This window comes from Diceros bicornis, chromosome 20 (assembly GCF_020826845.1).
Source record: "Diceros bicornis minor isolate mBicDic1 chromosome 20, mDicBic1.mat.cur, whole genome shotgun sequence".
Classification (NCBI taxonomy): Eukaryota; Metazoa; Chordata; class Mammalia; order Perissodactyla; family Rhinocerotidae; genus Diceros; species Diceros bicornis.
The window spans coordinates 23,887,416-23,907,389 of record NC_080759.1 but is presented as its reverse complement, the minus strand read 5'-3'; positions in this window follow the sequence as shown (position 1 = coordinate 23,907,389).

The following is a 19,974-nucleotide window of genomic DNA, read 5'->3' as shown; positions in this document are numbered from 1 at the left end:
ACTCACTTTATGAATACATCTGACATGCACTCAGTGCCATTTCAGCACTCACCCTACCTTGTTGTCAAGGAAACAGACATCGGCATCACTTAGGAAGTAGTGGAAAGAAATCTGTAGAAGAACAGAAACATATTGTACATTGCAACGGTAAGAGTTCCCTTCTCTGGGGGAGAACTTGATGAGTTTCCAATGTTAATGAATAGAACTCAAATTCACTGCAAAACATGAAATCTGAGCATAACAGAAAAGATGCTACGAACAATGCTTGCTGATGGCAGGATAATAACAAGGGTGAACTGGCCTTATACTTACAGATAGATTAATTACCTAATATACTCACTATGCCCAACATAAGGCATGCTTGGTCCACATCTGATAATTAATAAACCAGCTTAACTTAGTGAAGTAGTCATTGTTTTTAAATCAGTAACTATAAACAAGTATATAAACCATTGACCAAATGCAACTAATTTATTTCAAGATATAAATTCATTTTCTTGAGGAATGTATTTTTGTTAAAGTCAATATATTGAAATGATGAAGAACTCAGTTTCTATGTCAAATATCCTTGTAATCAAATTGCAGCTAACTTTCAAAGGAAGAAAAAAAGATGGCACATTCCGAGGAGTTTAAATAAAAGTCATTTAATTTGCAGATTTGCAGAGGTGTGGGTAAGTTGAAAGAAACAACAGGGATGGTGAAGAACCCAGGGACTAGAAAAAACGGAAAGCCATTACTACCCCCAAGAACTCAAGAAAGAGTATTACCAGAATTTGGTGAGAGTCGAAAGGCCACCCAACAGGAGTGATAGCTGTATAGGAAGCAGACTCTCTATGTAGCAAGGCAGGAAGGGAGTGGGGAGAGGCACTAGGTTAGAGAAAAACACCACCACTTCTCTCTTTTTTCACCCTTAAGACTCCTGCTGGGATCTCCCTTTAGTGGAAGCCAACCAGAAGCTAGAGGAAAAGAGAGCCCGGAGGATGCAGTTTGAATAGTTCAGCCTCCCAGAGCACGACAAAGAAGAGTGGAAAATTGATCTAGGGACGCAAAGGGAAAATGATAACCAACATATCCACTTATTAGTTATATCACCTGAAATATGTTACTTAACCTATGCTTCTGTTTCATCATCTCTAAAATACAGTTCACAATAGTATCTTCTTTATGGGTATATTGTGAAAATAATATATGAAATGGCTAGAAAATTATAGCAACTCAATAAACCTTAGTGATTATTATTTTTCCAAGTCAATTTTTTTAATGATACATGTCAAAGTATACATGCCGTGAGATGTGGAGAGAACAGCTTGGGAAGTTGAAAATTTAGAAGGTATTCAAAATATAAGGGCCTAAATATACCCACCAATGTTAATGTTAAATGAAACATTAGTTTAACATTTTTTGCATTCTTCAAAAGAAATACTTTTCAAATTATAAAGTGTAATTCTTTCTTAGTTGTTCAATGTGTCAACATAGTCTCTAGTTTTAATCTCCCTATAGCAGAGACATCAGCTTCTTTTATATTCATAGCTAGTTGGGGTCTGTGGTCTACAGACAGAAAAATAGCTCCCCAAAGATGCCCAAGTCCTAATCATTACAACCTGTGAATATGCCATCTTTCACGGTAAAAGGATCTTTGCTGATGGGATTAAGTTAAGGATTTTGAATTGAAGATATTATCTGGGGTTATTTGGGTGAGCCCAATGTAACCACAGTTCCTTAGGAGAAGGAGGCAAAAGAGTCAGAGTGAGAGGGGATATGATGACAGGAACAGAGGCTGGAGTGATTCGAGGAAGGGGTCACGAGTCATGGAAAGTGTGTAGTTTCCAGAGGGGAGAAAGGCAAAGAAATGGATTCTCCCCTAGAGCCTTCAGAAGGAATGCAGCCCTGCAGACACCTTAAATTTAGGATTTTGACCTTCAGAACTGTAAGATAACAAATTTGTGTTATTTTAAGCTACTAATATTTGTGTTAATTTGTTATAGCAGAAATAAGAAACTAATACAGGGTCTGTGGTAACTGTTTATCGCTGACCCCCAGATCCATTTTCCATCCTTCCTTGTCTTGGTCTGTGCCACAGGAGGCTAACCTTTGGCTTCTAGCTGGTATCAACGAATGGAGGTACTGGCAGGCAATGGGAAGGCTGGAAGAGAGAGGCTACAGTATTTATCGCTGTGCGACCCACAGATCACAGCAGTTTTGGCATTTGATGGTGTCTCCCAGACAGCCCCCACTCATAATAGGCATCCTCCCTTCCACGGTTTCCAGGATTCTAGCCCAGGGCTGGTAAAACTCACCACTGTTTCTAGTCCCAAGTGCTTCACTATCCCGGTTGGTTCCCTACACCCTGACCGCACTTCTGTAAATAGTCCCTTCATCAATCATTCTCCAGTCAAGTCCTTCCAGTGTGCCGTCTCTTTGCTGCATCTAATTCACACTGTCTTATTCAACACAGAATATCTTTTTCAAAACTACTGTATTCCGTTAAGGCTTAATTAATTAAGTCTTAAATTTTCCTTGAGGTGCTCTGAAAGAACACCAAGCATAAGAAAGTTTGAGACAGTATGATAGTCTATCAGTAATTAAAATTTTAATTTATTCATCTTTCAAATTGAGTTATAACATATCTGTCCCCACTTCAGAGAAACTGAATCCTTCCTCACTAAAAAAACCCCATACATTTATGATGATTATTCATATTTACGTACAAAAATAACATTTACAAAAAAAGTTACAAACATACCTTCAAAGAGCAAAAAATGTGTTTTATGCACTTTTTAACTAATTAGCAAAGGCAGAAAGAAAAATAAAGAGAGACACTTTTCATGAAGTAATACAATTCACTGCAGTATTGAAGGTCAATCAGATATAATAGGTCATTACGGGAATATATAAATAGTAAATAGAGGGGCCAGCCCAGTGCCGTAGTGGTTAAGTTCGTGGGCTCCGCTTACCCGGCGGCCTGGGGTTCACAGTTTCAGATCCTGGGCATGGACCTCCACACGGCACACCAAGCCATGCCGTGGCAGCGGCCCATATATAAAATAGAGGAAGATGGGCACCGATGTTAGCTCAGGGTCAATCTTCCTCACCAAACAAATAAATAAATAAATAAATAAATAAATAAATAAATAAATAAATAAATAAAATGTTAAAAAAAATAGTAAATAGAATTTAATTTTAAAAATGTATTTGCCTATCAAGAGCACATTTATTTGGTTTATAGTCTATCAAAACTATTACCATGGCTGCTTTTAGAAACTATATCAATGTAATGCCATATGTCCGGATTGATCAAAAATATTTAGTCAATCTTCTGGAGATTGACTAAAATATCCAAAATGACTGATATCCAAAATGCATTTGTCACTTTACATCTGGCTTTTTTATATTGTATACATAGATAGATCAACTTAATTATGACCATCTAAGAGCCGAGTCAAAGTCGTCAATAGAAGAAACTTTCCTCTGTAAGCTCTATCATAAACATTCACACATCATCGAATTAGATAAAAGGGTAAAGTAATAAGATAGCATAATTTTTAAAACCCTCCGCCAGTCTCCTCAAATTGGTTTTGCTGTCAGTGCCATTGAATGGATTCAGGCTGCTGGTGACCCTGTGTACAGCAGAGTGGAACCCTGCCCGGTCTTTTTGCACCATCCTCTCACCTTCCAGCACTATATCAGACAATGCTCCACTGCTGTTCATAGGGTGTGCATGGCCAATTTTTTCCGAAGTAGGTGGCCAGGTCCTTCTTCCTAGTCTGTCTAGTCTGGAAACCTGTCCACCACAGGTGACCCTGCTGGTACTTGAAACACTGGTGGCATAGTTTTCAGCATCACAGCAACACACAGCCGCCACAGCATGACAACCGACAGACAGGTGGTGTGGTTCCCTGATGGAAAACAAACCCGGGCCATGGTGGTGAGAGAGCCAAATTTTAACCACAAGACCACCAGGGCTGGCTTCAAATTGATTAAACAACTGAACCTCATGCAAATCATGAAATTCTCTCTCCATCTTGCAAATATCCAACCCTTCAGATTAATTTATGTTTTACAGGCAGATGATGAAAGATTCTGGGATATAAAGCCAAAGTTGCCCACCAAGTGGGCTTCAGATTTCTCACATCAATTAAAATTGTTTTCCGTTACTATTTTGCTACAGATTCTACCTTGACTCTTAGTGCTACACCCTCTGCCCACCTTACTCATGGAGGAATGTCACAAAGGAGAACAGAGGACTGCGGACGACCTCTCCTGGAAATGCCACACAGAGTCTTACATATAGAGACACAATAGTGTCATTTCTACATTCTCACTGAAACAGAGATCCCAGAACAGGCTTCACTCTCTAGAAAATGCATATTTTTAAAATGCCTCAAATCAAAGGATTGTGAAAATATACAACTAATTAAATACGCACATTAAGATTATAATTTTAGCACTTGCATTTAGCTATAAAATAGGTTCCTACCTCTAAAGGCATATTAAGAACGGAAAGATTTATTCTCATGTCATCTGCACTAATCACCTGTTTGAACTATCCTGAGCTGCCTTCATTAGACTTACTAGTACTTGTTAGTAAAACATAATGTCCTTCAAGTACACGAGCATGTGTGAATACTTGCATTTCTGAGGTCAGTTTAACATTTTTACACAATATTGTAATAATAATTTGTACTTTGCAAAAGAACTAAAGATGGAACTCTAATTAATATATATGATAATTGATCTGTCTTTGGTATGAGGTGTTAGCTCTTCTTTAACTTGATGTGTACTATATAATAATACGTGTGGAGTCTACATTATAATGTTGTGATATTATACTACACAGTACATCATGGACAGTACTTATAAAATTTATGCACAACATTAATGAAAATGTGTTCATATTAGTATTTATTTGCATTTTGCTTATATATACACATATATATGTAAAATACTTCCCTGGCATCTCTGAGAAAATAATAAAGCTATACAGTTCTACATAGCTAGAAAAAATATAATCATCAGTGAATTATTTCCCAGCAATTAAAGTCTTAGCATATTTCTCATTCTTAAGTCTTGCCATTTGAACAGGAACGTATCTACTATATCCTTCCTATTGCTCCTACTATAACTACCACCAATAATAATAACTATAGTAATAATAATAATCATGATAATAATAATGCTAGCATTATTGCTGTAACTACAATGCCTAGAGAACCAACCTGCTTTATATTTACAAATTATTTTCACATCAATTATCTTATATTTTTCACATCAACCTTGTGATACTGAAATATAATCTTTAATGGCAGAGATATGCACTGCAGGTGGTAGGAAAGGAAAATTAGATTTATTTGTCTCATGTATCTCTTGCAACTAAGACTTACACTTTACCTTCTTTATGAGTAGACTTTCCATGAGTGCCTTTATGAAATCTGAAGCAGGTACCTTCAAAATGCTTTTTCTGGGTTGGTGCTTGAAAACCAACCAAACTTCAGCTGATGTGGGGCTGCCTGAATCCACCCGGGGCACCAGCTGAGAGCAATGAGGGTACCTCAACGGCCAAATAGGAGTAGGGAACAAATTTAGAATGGACAAACTGGGACTAGGAGAACGTGCCCTACTATATGATAGTCTAGATCATAATGTTGGGCACTTGAGCTCAATCGGGACCAGCATGGGCATCCAGATGAGCCCCACAGAGTTCAGAGTTTGACAAGATGGCTCCTCAGACATGTTGGCAACAGTACCATGAGAAGTGGAAGGTGCTAAAAATCAACTTGCTCCATCATTCTGCCTTCTCAGGAGGCAGCAATGCCCATTCCGTTTTCCTTTGATTCACCAGGTGACATGGACATGAAGCAGCATTTCAGTTTACAGACTGTGGGAGGCAAGTGGATAGAACATCTGGCAGGAACAAGGACCAGGAAACTGAGCAATGAATTTGGTGCCCTTTTGGCTGCTAAGCTAATCGATGGTAATTGCTTACTCATCTCAAGCAAGGATTTGATGCAAACGCATATTCTTTGGCACCTTTTCAGGAGTTATGGAAAGGAAAGAAGGTGCAGCAGTGTGCTTACATTACATCTTTTTCAGCAACATTAAATGAAAAGATTTGTGGAAGATTTTGTCCTTTGAATACTGAAATTCAATCCAAACACTCAGAGATAACTTTCATTTTCTGACTTTTTCCCCAAGAAATTACAAGTTATCCTAACTAATTTAGACAAGCAACTCACATTTTCTTTCAGATAACTCTGTAATTACTTTGTAGACAAGCTTATAATGCTTACTTGAAAGACTAGGAACACGAGAAATGCACATTACTCCAGTTGGAACTTCAGAATGAATTTGGAAAGGGCCTCTTTCTCTAATAGAAAGATGAGAAATCAGACTGGTTGCTTGGGTAGAATCTCACTTCCTTCAACTTTAGAGAGAAAATCATTGTAGACTAGATCTATTTTAGATTAAAGATGTTTCGATTACTAGATAAGAAGGGAATCTCTGTAAATGCTAGAGGAGAGTTGAACTGTTCTTTACTTTATTTCAGTTGGAAGTATTTATTTGCCCACCCAAAAAGTTTCCCAAAATATAGCTTATTGAGATTATTAAAAAAAGATAAATATTTAGAAGAACACAACATACTCAACATATTTTTAGAAAATGTTGTTGATATTAGCAGCAGCAGCTAGTTGTTTATTTTATACAGTTTTGAAACAAAGGCCAATCAAGATAAATCCTACAAGTTCTAACTAATATACTGATTCAGGATGTGTTAGTTAATAATGCTTTCTCTTAACAAAGTATATATGTATGTAATACTATAAACATGTCTATAGATATCTTTAGAGTCCTACTTTCTCTTAAAAAGTATATATATATATTTGATACATGTATAAAACATGTATTTCATATATGTACGTGTGTGTGTGTGTGTGTGTGTATATGTGTATCTCACCAACATAGGACGTTTTCAAACAACATTGAAATGTCTTGAATAAAGTCTAGAATTATCAACTACATTATGTTCCTACATATATAATTACGTGTGTAATGGATAGTTTGAAAGTGTTCTATCCCCAATTCAATGCAATATATCACTTCATCTGTATCTTTCTTTTTCTCTCACTAAAAAGATTCTCTGGGAGAATGGGAAAAGCAGCCCCTGACATCCGGGAACTTGGTCTGATGCTTAGCTGGGCTTTAGTATTGTTAGTCGTTAGGAGCTGGCCTGGGCCTCACAGCTAAGGCTCAGTGTTTTCCTGTTAGACCCACCAAAACAATCTCACAGTATATCAACATGGGGCAAAGTTTCTCTGTGATTGTGAAGAGCAAGACCACTTCATAATTTTGTCTAAGCACAAGACAAAAGCCAGGTCACTGTGCAAACCACAGAAATATCAAACAACTCCTGGTAATTTAAGTGATTGTTGCTTCTTTACCAATTAAGGATTTATTTTCCTTCTAGTCTTCCGTTCTTCTAGAAAAAATTTATTTAGATCCCCAATCATAGAATTATCCCCACTTCCCGATAGCATCCAATGCAGAGGGAGCAAACCCCCATTTCCTTGAACCCTCTCCAAAATCACCCAACCAAAGCACAAATCCTCTAAATTCTTTCTAACATCCTTTTACTAAAACACTCCACAGTTCTCCATGTGTGCAGTCTCTCTTGCTGCAATGAACAATAAACTCCACTTGTGCAAGTACAGTGAATTCCTGGAGGTCTTTGGATGGAAGGCATTAACATACATAAAAATTTTACAACATTATGTATTATATAGTTCAATTTTTAATAAATATAGATGTATATATATGTATAAATATATAACTACATGTTTTACTATATATATAATACATATACACGGGCACTTGTGTGTGTATAAATGCACAAAAGAAGGACTGTGGCTAATAGGATCTACTCTTAGGGAATGAACAGATATCAGGGTGTTTGAAAAGCACTTTCACTTTGACTCTTTTTTTTTCAAATTTACAAACATATGTTTTTGTATTAATTTTGAAATTAATTTTTTTACTCAATTATTCCTTTTTCTATTTTCCTTTACCTTTCCAGAGATTGTAACAGTCAGGAATTGTGTTTGGTTGCAGGTATTTGAGATGTGTCTGTCTATTTGGTGAGAGAAATGAGGGGTTTATCCTCTAAATGTAAAGGAAGCTCATCAGTAGACAGTTGTGACGTGCAGAATTCTAAGATGGCCTCCATGATTCTCCTCTCCTGATAGATGTACTTTTTGAGTGTGCACAGGACCTGTAAATATGAATAATCACTCCTGTGATTAGGCTACAGTATGTTGCAAAGGTGAATGAATTTTGCAATTGTAATTAATGTCCCAAATCAGTTGATTCTGAGTTAATCAAAAAGGAGATTATCCTAGGTCACTTGACATCACAAGGTGAAAGCCCTTAAAAAAGGGACTAGGCCCTTCCTGAAGAGAGAGATTCTTCTGCTGGCCTTGAAGAAGCGAACAGCCATGTTGAGAACTATGGAGGTGTCCACACGGCAAAGTCATGAACTAGAGGTTGAGAGTAGTCCCTGGCCAACAGCCAGTATGAAATGGCGACCTCAGTCATACGACTGCAAGGGAATCAGTTCTGCCAACAACTGGAGTGAGCTTGGAAGCAGATTCTTCCCCCAGTCAAGCCTCTTGATGGGGATGCAGCCTGGCTGACACCTTGATTGTAACCTTGTGAGACCTTGAGCAAAGGACCCACCTAAGCCATGCCCAGACACACGACCCAAGGAAACAGTGAGATAATAAATGTGTGATGTTTTAAGCTGATAAATTTGTGGTAATTGGTTACACAGCAATAAATAACGAATACAACAGTTCAGAGATGGTATGGTGGCTCTAGGAAATAATCAGAGATCCAGGCCATTATTCCATCGGCTCATTGTGCTGGTTCCTCCTCAAGGTCATCTCAAAGACACAAGATGGGCAGCCACAAGGCACAGGTTTCAGTCAAGGAGGAGAAGAGAGACAGGAGCGAGAGAGGTGCATGCTAGTTGTCTGTTAACCTTTTAAGTCGTTTTCACAGAAGACCTACACAACCCCCACTTGTACTTATTGGCCACTTCTATCCACAAGAGGCTAGGAAGTAGAGTGTTTTCGCTGGGAATATATCCAATAGGCAAATAAACAAAACACAAACAGGATTCTATTAGCAAGGAAGATGATGGGTGGGAGGGGTATGGACATTTGGTGAGCAAATAACAGTCTCTTCCACAGAAAGAAAAAAAAAAGAAAAAAATTTCCTGGAATCAGTCTTTCAATGTCTTTTTTTCTGCTTTAAAAGTTTTCTGGTAGCAGAGAATTTTCTAAGCAGACTCCTTACAGAAACACAGAATTAGACTAAAAGACAAGCTTCTGCCCAGAGTACAAAGAAAGGTTTCCAGTCAACACTAATTCTCTTGACCTTGCTCCATCTCCTCTGCCCCCAAATGCCTCATTCCCTGCCTTGTCTTTAACAGAGCTGTGTATCCACCCACTTGGTACTTGTCCTGCCCTGTGGAAAGACCCACAAATACGAGGCAAAGAAAATGCCTGATCCTTTCCCTGATCAGTAATGTTTAAAACCCAAATCCAAAACATGAAGAGAAATAAATCTTATATTTAAGCAACATCACATTTAAATCATTTCTCTTTTTCCATCTCTCTGCCTCACAGAGAAGCCCGTGTGTTCCTGAGTGATTAAGGATAGAACCAATATGACTACTTGAATATCAGATATTGAAGTCAGCTCATAGCAACTTCAGTTTACAAGGAAGAAGGAGTGTGCTGGGGGTGTGCTAGAGGCCCATCCACGAGGGACAGAAAGAGGAAGGTGGCTAATCCGTCTGGAAAGCCATGGGGTGCAGCCAGGTGTTGGAGGCAGCGCCCAAAAGGCATGAAGAGCTCAGACATGAATCAGGGTGACTCCAGGATCCACTGGGTGACAGAACAGAGTGCCCAGGAAGTGGTGCATTTGTTCAGGTGAACCAGCTGTTAACATCTGAGGAAGTTTAGCCAAAGGCAGCAGGACTCCACCAATCTGGCTGGGAGACCATTCAGTAATTCACCAAAGATTTGTAGAAAGCCAATAGTTTACAATAACAGACTAGAAGTGGACTTTCTTCTTAAAAAATTAAGATTTTTTGAAGATGGTGGGAAGACATATACCTAAACAAAAATTACCCACAAAGTGCTAGAAATAATAGAATTAATTTGACTTTGCGGAAAGCAGCCTATTTAAGAAGTCTTCTTGAAAGCATATCTTGGGATCCCTAATAATGATACTACAAGAGGAAGGGAAAGTGCTTATAATTATAGGATTAGGCAATAGAAAATTCACATTGATGTTTCTGAGCAACTACCTACAAAACTCAATCAGGGCAATGGCTGAGGTAAGTTCCTTCTCCTCTCCCTTTGAGCACCTTATTTCATCATGTACAATGCTGTGCATTTGCCTTTTCCCCTATCATCTCACTGTACAAAGTATATACTAACGATAATAACAATAACAACAATAATAAAGAATAGGGCAACACAATACTCAGTTTCTTTCTTTCTTGAGGTCTTTTTTTAATAGCTTTATTGAAGTATAATTGACATACAATGAATTGTACATATTTAAAGTGTATAAGTTGGTAAGCTTTGACATATGTAGTCACCTGTGAAACTATTACCACCATGAAGATAAGGAACCTACAAAAGATACATCACCTCCAAAAGTTTCCTGAAGCCCCTTAGCAATCCTTCCCTGCTGCCTCTCCCCATCACCCCCTCCATCCCCAAGCTTCCACTTATCTAACTTCTGTCACTACAGGTTAATTTGTATTTCCAGAATTCTATATAAATGGAATAATACAGTGTGTCCATTGTTGGTCTTACTTCTTTGACTCAGCACATTTATTTTGAACTTCATCCATGTTATAGAGCGTATCAATAGTTCATGAATTTTCATTGCTGAGTCATATTTCATTGTATATCACTCATGTTTAGGTCTACCATCCCTGTTTCCTTTTGCACACTTTCCTTTCTACCTTTTTTTCTTACTGTCAACATGCTTATTATGGAAACTTTCACAATAGTACAAAAGGGTAAAGAAACAGGAAAAAATCACCTACACAAACCTTTGGTATTTGAATTAAAAACCAACAAACAAAACTAATCAAAAACGTCTGAAGAGTGAATAGTCTTTATGAGTGTCAAAGAAGTAAATCTTTACTAGAGTTATTTGGTGTCCCTTTAATAGATATCGCAGCCGGGGTGGTGTTGGGGGGTAGGGGAAAGGCAGGTCTTGGTGGCCTTGGCTAGAACCCTCTAAACTGCACCATTTAGGGCTACCTATTCAGTCTTCCAAAGGCTGCCATGTAAAATGTTTTGCTTATACAAAGGGTGTCTCAATGAGGAGAGATTATAAAATGAGGCAAGATGTTAAATCTAGAAACACAAGGGGTATACATTAAAAGTAAAGTCCTAGAGATCCACAGGCTAATAGCAACCTAATAATAATCTTTATAAATTGGTATTATCCCAAAGCGAATGGCATGAGCACAGAGAGGGAATGCAATTTTGATTACGATAGGTTATCACGAGTATTTCTACTGTTGAACCGCAAATAATTTTTCTTTTGTTTGAACAGTAAAAATCCTTAGGTGTTCCCCATCTGCCATGGGCTGCACTCAGCAGCTGTTTCTTTTAGCCTAGAAAAGATCAACCTGACCTCGGCCAATCGGTTTGTACTTTGAAGAGTGTACTTTGTGAAACATGTGAGTAGAGAGGTATTCATGCTTGGCAGAATTTGCTGTCTCTTTTGCTCAGTATTTTACCATGATTAATCCCCATTTCTCTTCGCTGCTGCTGCTGCTGCTGCCGCCGCTGCTGTCAGTCTCATATTTCTTCTCTACAGCAGACGCCTGTCAAACGTTGTTGGATTCGGGCTGGGTGTGACCTTTTCTGGGGCGCTGCTGCCTCCTGTCAGGCTTTTATGGGCTTGTTGGTTTGTGCACATGTGCCGACATTCCGACCTCATGACCTCCAGAATAGATTCTATGAGAACAACTGTATCTGACCTTTCCAACGTTTTGGACACCCAAACTCTACCCAAGTGCATGGGTGTGAAGAACGCTCCCTTGTGGTTTTGGCTTACATTCTTCTCAAATCAGAACTAGTCTACGAGAATGTGAAGCCAGGTCAGAAATGCTAACATAACAGCAGTGTTGCTGGCAGCCCTTAAATTTGCCTGGCACGAATTTGAGCATAAGGCAGTGTTTTCACGTCTTTCCGTTTTTATTGTGGTTTGAGTGAGCAGGTCCAAATACGTGAATTACACTTTCTGGTATAATCCAATCTGTAGAAAGGGCAATGGCTAACAAAAACTCTGGGAAACTTTGAAGCCATTTTTTAAAATTCCTTCTCAGATCTAGTCTTTTCTCCTTTCTGAGTCCTGAGTCCTCTTGTTAAATGAAGCTAGTTACATAAAAAAATGGTAAGAATCCACTTTATGGCATTTCTAGTACCTTTAGTTTGTATTTTCTGTGCTGATACAGTTTACCAATAGTCAGTTTACTTTTGGTAAGCATCCTAGTATAATATGTTTAAAGATGCAATACAACTTTTTAAAATAATTGCCAAATAGTCTCCTTTTCTCCAAAAACCCCACCCTTAAATCAGAATTTTAAAGTTTTAAACGTCAGGTTAAAATAACCATAAAGTCTACTTTTTCTCAATCTCCATCTACTTTCCCACCCTCCACCTGCTAGTTAAGATCTGGGTTTTGCCCTTAAATGCATGGTCTATCAGGATGAACTGGGTCACCAAGACCTGTTCCTTTCTTTAGCTCCTCTTGACATCTGTTTCACTTTTTCTTTCCCTTAATAAGCTTTCTCTTTCTCTTCTCAGAATTGAATACTTTTCTCATCTTAGGCTAACACCTATTTTTATCCTCTCTTTTGATGGCTAATAAAGTCATGTACACTCAATTCTTTCACCACCACCATGTCAAAAGAGTGATTTTTCATCCATTTACCTTTTCTTCCACTTTGAGAGCTGTACTCAAGTTTCTTCTTCACTGCTGGCATAATTCGAAAGAATACATTTGCCCTGGCACAGCATATCCAGGGTCACATCAGCAAATCTACAGTGGCTTGGGTACAGGATGATGAAGAGGCACATCAAGTGACATTTGAGACATCTAAATCAACATCTCAAGATTGGAAGAAACACCATCAAGATCTAAAAGATGATTTCTATTTTTTCATATACCATATGAAAATCCAAAGCCAGTGAAACTATATGCAGTGCTTCTCATCACTATCACCAAAGGTTTGTGCAGCTCATAAAAAGGAGAGTATATAAGAAATTTTAAGACTGGGCCAAGAAGATGAAACAGCACATTGTACCACATTCTGAAATGAGACATAACATAATTTGGGGCCTGATATTTAAGTGAAAGTCACCAGGATGCTAGTTATGGGGAATAATATAATTTCTGATTTAGCATTACTGTTCAAGATGCAGTGATTTTTCTAGGCTGTTACATGTATTTGAGGAGTGGGAGAAAGATTCTTAAAATATGACAAAGTATCAACTTAATTACATTTATGTGAGAGCACACATCATATAATAGTTCAATGTTTTTATAACTAGACTGAACATTCTGATAGCAGAGTGGATAGCTACATATTTGTTATACATATGAATCTTATTATTATTACTATATTTTGATAATAGACCCTAACTAGACACTATAGAAAGTAGTTTGTTATACTTGCTCTTTTGCTTTACATGAATTTCTTGTAAATTATGAGGTGGTGATATTATCTAGTTATACTAATTTTAATATATTAATAGTTACATTTAAATAAAGATGAACACAATATTGTCAAACCACAAGTTAATCATAGCATAGTCATTCCTTAAGCATTATCTAGGACTTATTCTGATTTTATTTATTGCTGATATGATGTGATTGGAGAGTTCAGAATAGTAAGTGGTAAAATACACACTTTAGATGCACAACTGAAATAAAATAAGATCATGCAAAATAGAGGAGTAGTTTTTTACAGCATTAACCTGTAGCAACCTAGAATGGACCATCATGTTTGATGAGATTTTCATTCATGAAGTTTCAGATTTTGTTCTTTTTTAAAAGCACCCCTGAATATCATTTTTAAACCTAATCATTTTCTTGGAAGGAGGGTGTTATGTGTATTAGAAATAGCATTTCAAACTTTTCTTTATGGAATTGTATTGTAATAAAAAATGATGTTATCATTTGCATACAATTATAACATACATAATTCTACATAAAAGATATGCTAATACTTTTGATATCTTTCATATATACGTGTATGAGGTATATACAATCCATAAACAAAGCCAGTTAAAATAGACCTCTATTACCATTATCACCTTTTTACCTAAAACTTTTTTATTTTATTTTTCATTTTTGGATCGAATTTTGTACAATGGAGGCGTTCCGGATGTAAGTCAACAACAGACAATTGAGAAAAGGCAACAAGGTCATTGTTACATCTTGCCTGGTGAACTCGTAAACCAACAGAGGAGTCCGCCTTTCTAAGCTAGTCAGCTCGTGTGGGTCCCCGCCTGACAGTAGAGCACAGAAGCGAATCTACGCTGCGGGGGTTTCTCTCTTGCTTTCCAATTCAAACGTTGGCAACACAAAGTGAATAAAATAATCCTGAAAAAAAAAAAATGCCAGCTAATACTTTGGGGTATCTATATTTTGGGCATGACATCAAGAATTAAACTATTTACTCAAATCTTCTGCACCAATAACTATGCTATCATTTCCGGACGCTGCCACCAAGGCAAATGCAGAGGGAATGTTGTCTTGACGATTTTCTGAAATGTAGGCACTCAGAGAAAGTTGAGCCTCTGGCAGATGGCATAAAGAGGTGACTTGACAAAGAGTTTGAAGCAATTAAAATGGTTCTTGGATTCTTTCTTTCCACAAGTGTATTCATTTAGGGAGACACCCAGGGGATTGGGGCATGGGCGGAGAAGGGGGCAACCTAAGACTGAAAGTTGAACCTTCCTTCCGAAAGGTTGCATCTCTGAGTCCGCCGCCACAGGTTGCGCTTTCTTCTCCACTCTTCGAACCTAGGAGGTTGGAGGGTCTCCCAGCAGACAGCCCTCAGGTGGCAGGCAGGGGCCCCTCCACTTTTAGCGATGGGCGCTGCAGGTGACCGGATTCACCTTTGCTTTCGCGTCCCCACCCGGGCCCACCAATGCGCGACCGAGGCCCTCCAAAGCTCTGGCCCCAAACGTGGGTGGCCAGCAGATTCACACTAAGGGACAGAATGGCCTCTCCAGGAGCTGCGCTCGCCATCCCGGGACTGAGAGAGGTCTGCGGGACGTTGATTTTCTCCTGAAGCCTAGCAGGAGTTAGGGCAGCGGGGGTGTAGATTCAGTTCGATTTTTGCACTTCTGTCAGTGGGAAGATGGAATAGAAAAATGCCCTTGAGCGCAGAACACTGAGGGTTGAGGGGTGGCCCAGCTGGAAGGTTGGCAAATTGGAAATCGGGAAGGGAGGAGGCCGAGGGGACCGAGGTGGGGGTCACTTTCTTCCGCACTACTCATCCCTGGACTCGGGCTAGGCTAAATATCTAGCGACATATGTGCTTGAACACGGGCGGGTGGGGTTGTTGGAAAAACCAGAAACTTGATCGCAGGGCTCCGAGCCCGAATAGGACCATAGGACAGGAGTTCCTGGGCCCTCGATGAGAGGCAACCTGGGTAGAGCGGTTGACCTCGGCGCCGCGTGGCTGCGCGGGTGGGAAGGGAAGGCGTTCTTGACCCCTTCCCCGAGCAGGTTATTAATCAGTGGAGTTGTTCAAATGACGTTCTTTCTGAAAGGGGTCATCTCCTGGGCCCCTTTTCTCAGTTGGTATTTAGCAGGTAGAGGGGCAGGGCAAATTCTTCTCTCAATCTGAAGTCGCCAAGAATTGTTGAGTTTTCTTAACAGCATGGATCCGGAGGCGTAGATAATTCTAAATGCACACGCACCGGGGACTCATCCTCTCACTCACCTCCGCGGAGTCCAAGCAGATGGCAACCTTCAAAATTGTCTCTAAAATCTTATCTCTCGAACTCACTAGCTATTTACTGCAATTTGAAGATTTTCCTGCAGCCCTGAAACCACCTTCTCTTCTACTCTCAGAACCTGCTTGTAGATGCCACTAATGATTGCCCCTCCCCTTAAAAACAGCCCCCACCCACGCATCTCCCAGCTAAACGACCCCGACACGCTTTAGTCACCAGTTTAATTCATAGAAAGTAGCTATAACTCTTGACATCACCTCCGCAGCCCACCCGAGGACTCCAGCCCAGGACACCTTATTATGAGGCTGTTTTTCGAGTGGTGAATTCTGAGACTTAAGGCAAGGTTATTTGAGGCATCCTGGTAGATTTCCGGGCTTCCAATTCCCTCCCCCGCCTGGCTGGTAATTTTCTGCTGCCGCTCCTCCTCCTCCTCTTGACCTCCTCCAAGGTACCTTCGCCTCCCCTCCCCCGCCCGTTCCCCGTAAACCTCCAGCAGGCGGTGGTGGAAATCAATGTTTTGGCGCTAAATTCAGAGCTGCAGGATTGCAGTGGGGTAAAGGGTGTCATTTCTTTCAGGAAGAATGTCATTTGATCAACTACACTGAGTTAACTTGCTCCGGGTTTCCCGAGAGCTCGGGTGGGCCGGTGGGTGTTTTGCAAGATTCAGCGCAGATGTGGTAGCTTTCAGCCGAACCACCCAGGACTTGGGAGATAAAGCTTTTTCACCTCTCCAGATTCCAACTACCCCCGCGAAAATCTGATACATCTAATGAAGGTTTTGCCAGATGTAGGGTTCAGTGCGTCCTTGGGCCAGAACCTCTTAGTCAGCACACTGCACTCACTGGCTCCCACCTGGGCTCCACGCAGAACTCCGGTGCAGATAAAAACTGCTTGTTCCTAGTCACTTCGAGTTTCAAAAAGAGAAAAACAAAAAACCAAAAAAAGGAAGAAAAAGGCTTCGCCTGACACTGCCAGCCGCTTTTGTAAAATTATAATAAATACTTCCAAAAGCACAATTTTAAAGGGAGGGTGCAAATTTCTGTCCTCCCTTGGTCGAATTCCTACCGGCAATGAGCTGCGGAACCTCGAATTCTCAAGACTGATCTGAGGTTTGTGGCTTCGCCGCGGCCGGGAGCGTGGAATTCCATCTCGGCTGAGAACCGAGCAGCAGACCGCACATGAACGCTGCCTCCCGGGCTGCCGTCTGCCAGGAAAGAATACCCAGGAACGCTGGTGACAGAAACAACTACCTGAACTCAGAAGCGCAGGCTAGGAAGCTCTGCGTGCAGAAGAAAATTCTTGCTAATTCACCCAGATTGTTTTAACTGGTTAATAAAGCAACTGACACTCAACAAAACGACATTCGCAGCAGGAGTTCTCGGCAATAAAATGAGAATCACAACTAACGGGTTGTTGTTGTTAACAACTGCCTTTATTATCACTGCTTAGTATTCATGGGGAAAAAAAAAAGTAAAAGAACGCAAGAAAAAGAGATAGTCATTTCACACCCAAAGGTACATAAAGAAGATCCCTTCCCTTTTTCTCTGAAATTAGAGCGCAGATTCTCGATTCACCCTCAGTAAGCCACCACCAGGAACAACTGAAAGAGAGGCAAATTAGCCCTAAACACCCACACCCTGTTCTGGGTGGAATGTAAATAGTTAATTGTGACTCCCTTTGAAACACATATACTTTTATCTGACCCTTGGACATGATTTAAGATACTGGTGGTTTATGTAGCCTTATTCTACAAGATTAGACTACACAGAAAAAGTAAGAAGAAAGGGGAATGAGGTACATACACATATATCCCATACCTATTTTCTGAGGTGAATAAAATATGTTCATGTTTCATTTTGATCCCTAAATTACGAGTTTGTGGACATCAGAAAATACAAATCCTTCACTCATATTTTTCCATCTGAATACCTTACTCATGCAAATTGGCAGTCCAATTGTTATCCCACCCTTTCAAACCCAATTCTGACGTGGGCTAAAGAGAGCATTGCCTCCCTGGGAATAAGTTCCCAAACAAATCCATAGTTAGGGAAAGCAGATCAAAACCCCCTTTCCTTCCCAATCTTGGTTAGCTGTGGAGGAAAAGGCATTCTCCCTTTCTGTACATAATTTCCCAAAGAATCAACTTAAAACTCACTTCTATCTGCCAGAGGTTGTTGGGGGATAAATTCTAAACGTGTAATGCTACCTCTCAATTGCAATTCAAACCTATTTAGATTTTCGAAAAGTAGCTTGAGAACAAGATATTGTTCAGGAATCTGTATCTGGCATTAAGTTTGATGTGGAATGTTTAAATTTTAATTAAAGCAGAGACTGAAAGCAACAGCACACAAAAATACAGGCATAAGAGCCCACCAGGAGTTTTAGGCTTAACAGCTGCATTTGGGAAGGTGTGTACAACTGCACCTGGGCAGATGCCACGGACTCAAGAGGAACTTATTAAATCTCAGCATCTTTTATAGGCAAAGACACTGTAAAGTATATTTGGGTGGCTTGGAGATACTGGGAACTATACTTAATAACAACTCATATTCTTTTCTTTCATCAGTAGAGGAGTTGACACCAGGGGATTCACAAAACTGCTGTTCTGAAGGATATATTTTTGACCTAAGAGAATATGCAAAGGTCAAAATGAGTCCATTTTTGACAGAAGAGGGTCTAATCCCCTCTTTGAACACAAGAGGTCGCTCCCGTGATCAAGTACTGGGGGTAATACTGCTAATCACAGTTTGAGGTATTCTATAAAAACATTACAAATTTTTTACAGATATATTTGATGCATTAAATGCACATATAGCAATCAGCTAAGGAAACAGGGGGATAATCTGGGATCACATTTGAACTTCAAAGTGAAGTGAAACAATATGAATGGTATCCTAAGTTTAATTTTAATGCAAAATGCGTTAGCAACAGATACATAAAACTCCAGTGCGCTTCCATCAAGGAACAACATAATTATTGGATTCCCTCAAATTTCTCCCTTTGGCATGGGGTATCTTCTGCATGATCTTTACCTCTATCAGCTTAGGAACTTACTAAGAAAATACTTGTTTACAATAGTGGTGTGGGCTGAAAAAAAGGAAAAAACGTTGCCTTCACCATTATAATGAAATTGCCCATTACTAAAGGTTTTCCTCCAAGCCACATGCCAGCTTTTCTATTCGGAATTGCTATCATCACCAGTAATAATTCTTTGGAACAGCTTATTAGTTTAGGGAGTTAAAATACCACACTGTGTGCGTGTCTGGTTTGAAGGAGGATGGGTAGTGAGGGCACTTTTTGGATCTCAAATATAAGTCATCAGGCTTCTGGCAGCGTCTGTCATTTAATTCCATGTTATATAGGTGGCATGATGGAATATGATCGGTTAAAATCCTCTATTTTACTTTCTGAAGTTATAGCGGTATCTTTTTTCTTTTTACTCAAGTCCACTAGGTTATCTATACAGGGAAACGTGCCCATATACCCAGAAGACTTGTTTCGTGTGGATTATCAGCATCAGTGTTGCAAAAACAGCCTGACAAAAGGCTCCATGCATAGAATACCAGAGACTAGAAACTACGACCAAAAACCTCCCCGAAAAACAAAACACACAAAAACTCTGGTAAATTTATCAACCTATGTCTAGCCAACTTTTGATTTCACACACGCACCCTGATATAACTTATAACAAAAATAGAAGGCATGAGATCCAGTTAGAAATCTTCCTTGAGAGGAAACAAAACAAAACAAATACGTGTTCTTGGTCAAGTCCCAGCTAGGTCAGGAGGAAACTCATGCATCTCAGTTTCTCTCTGCGCTCTGGAGAAGCATATCCATGCATAATCAGCTATTGAGGGGCTGAGGGCTCACAGCTCTTATCAAGGGTTGGATCTGGCGAAAGATACAAAGAAAG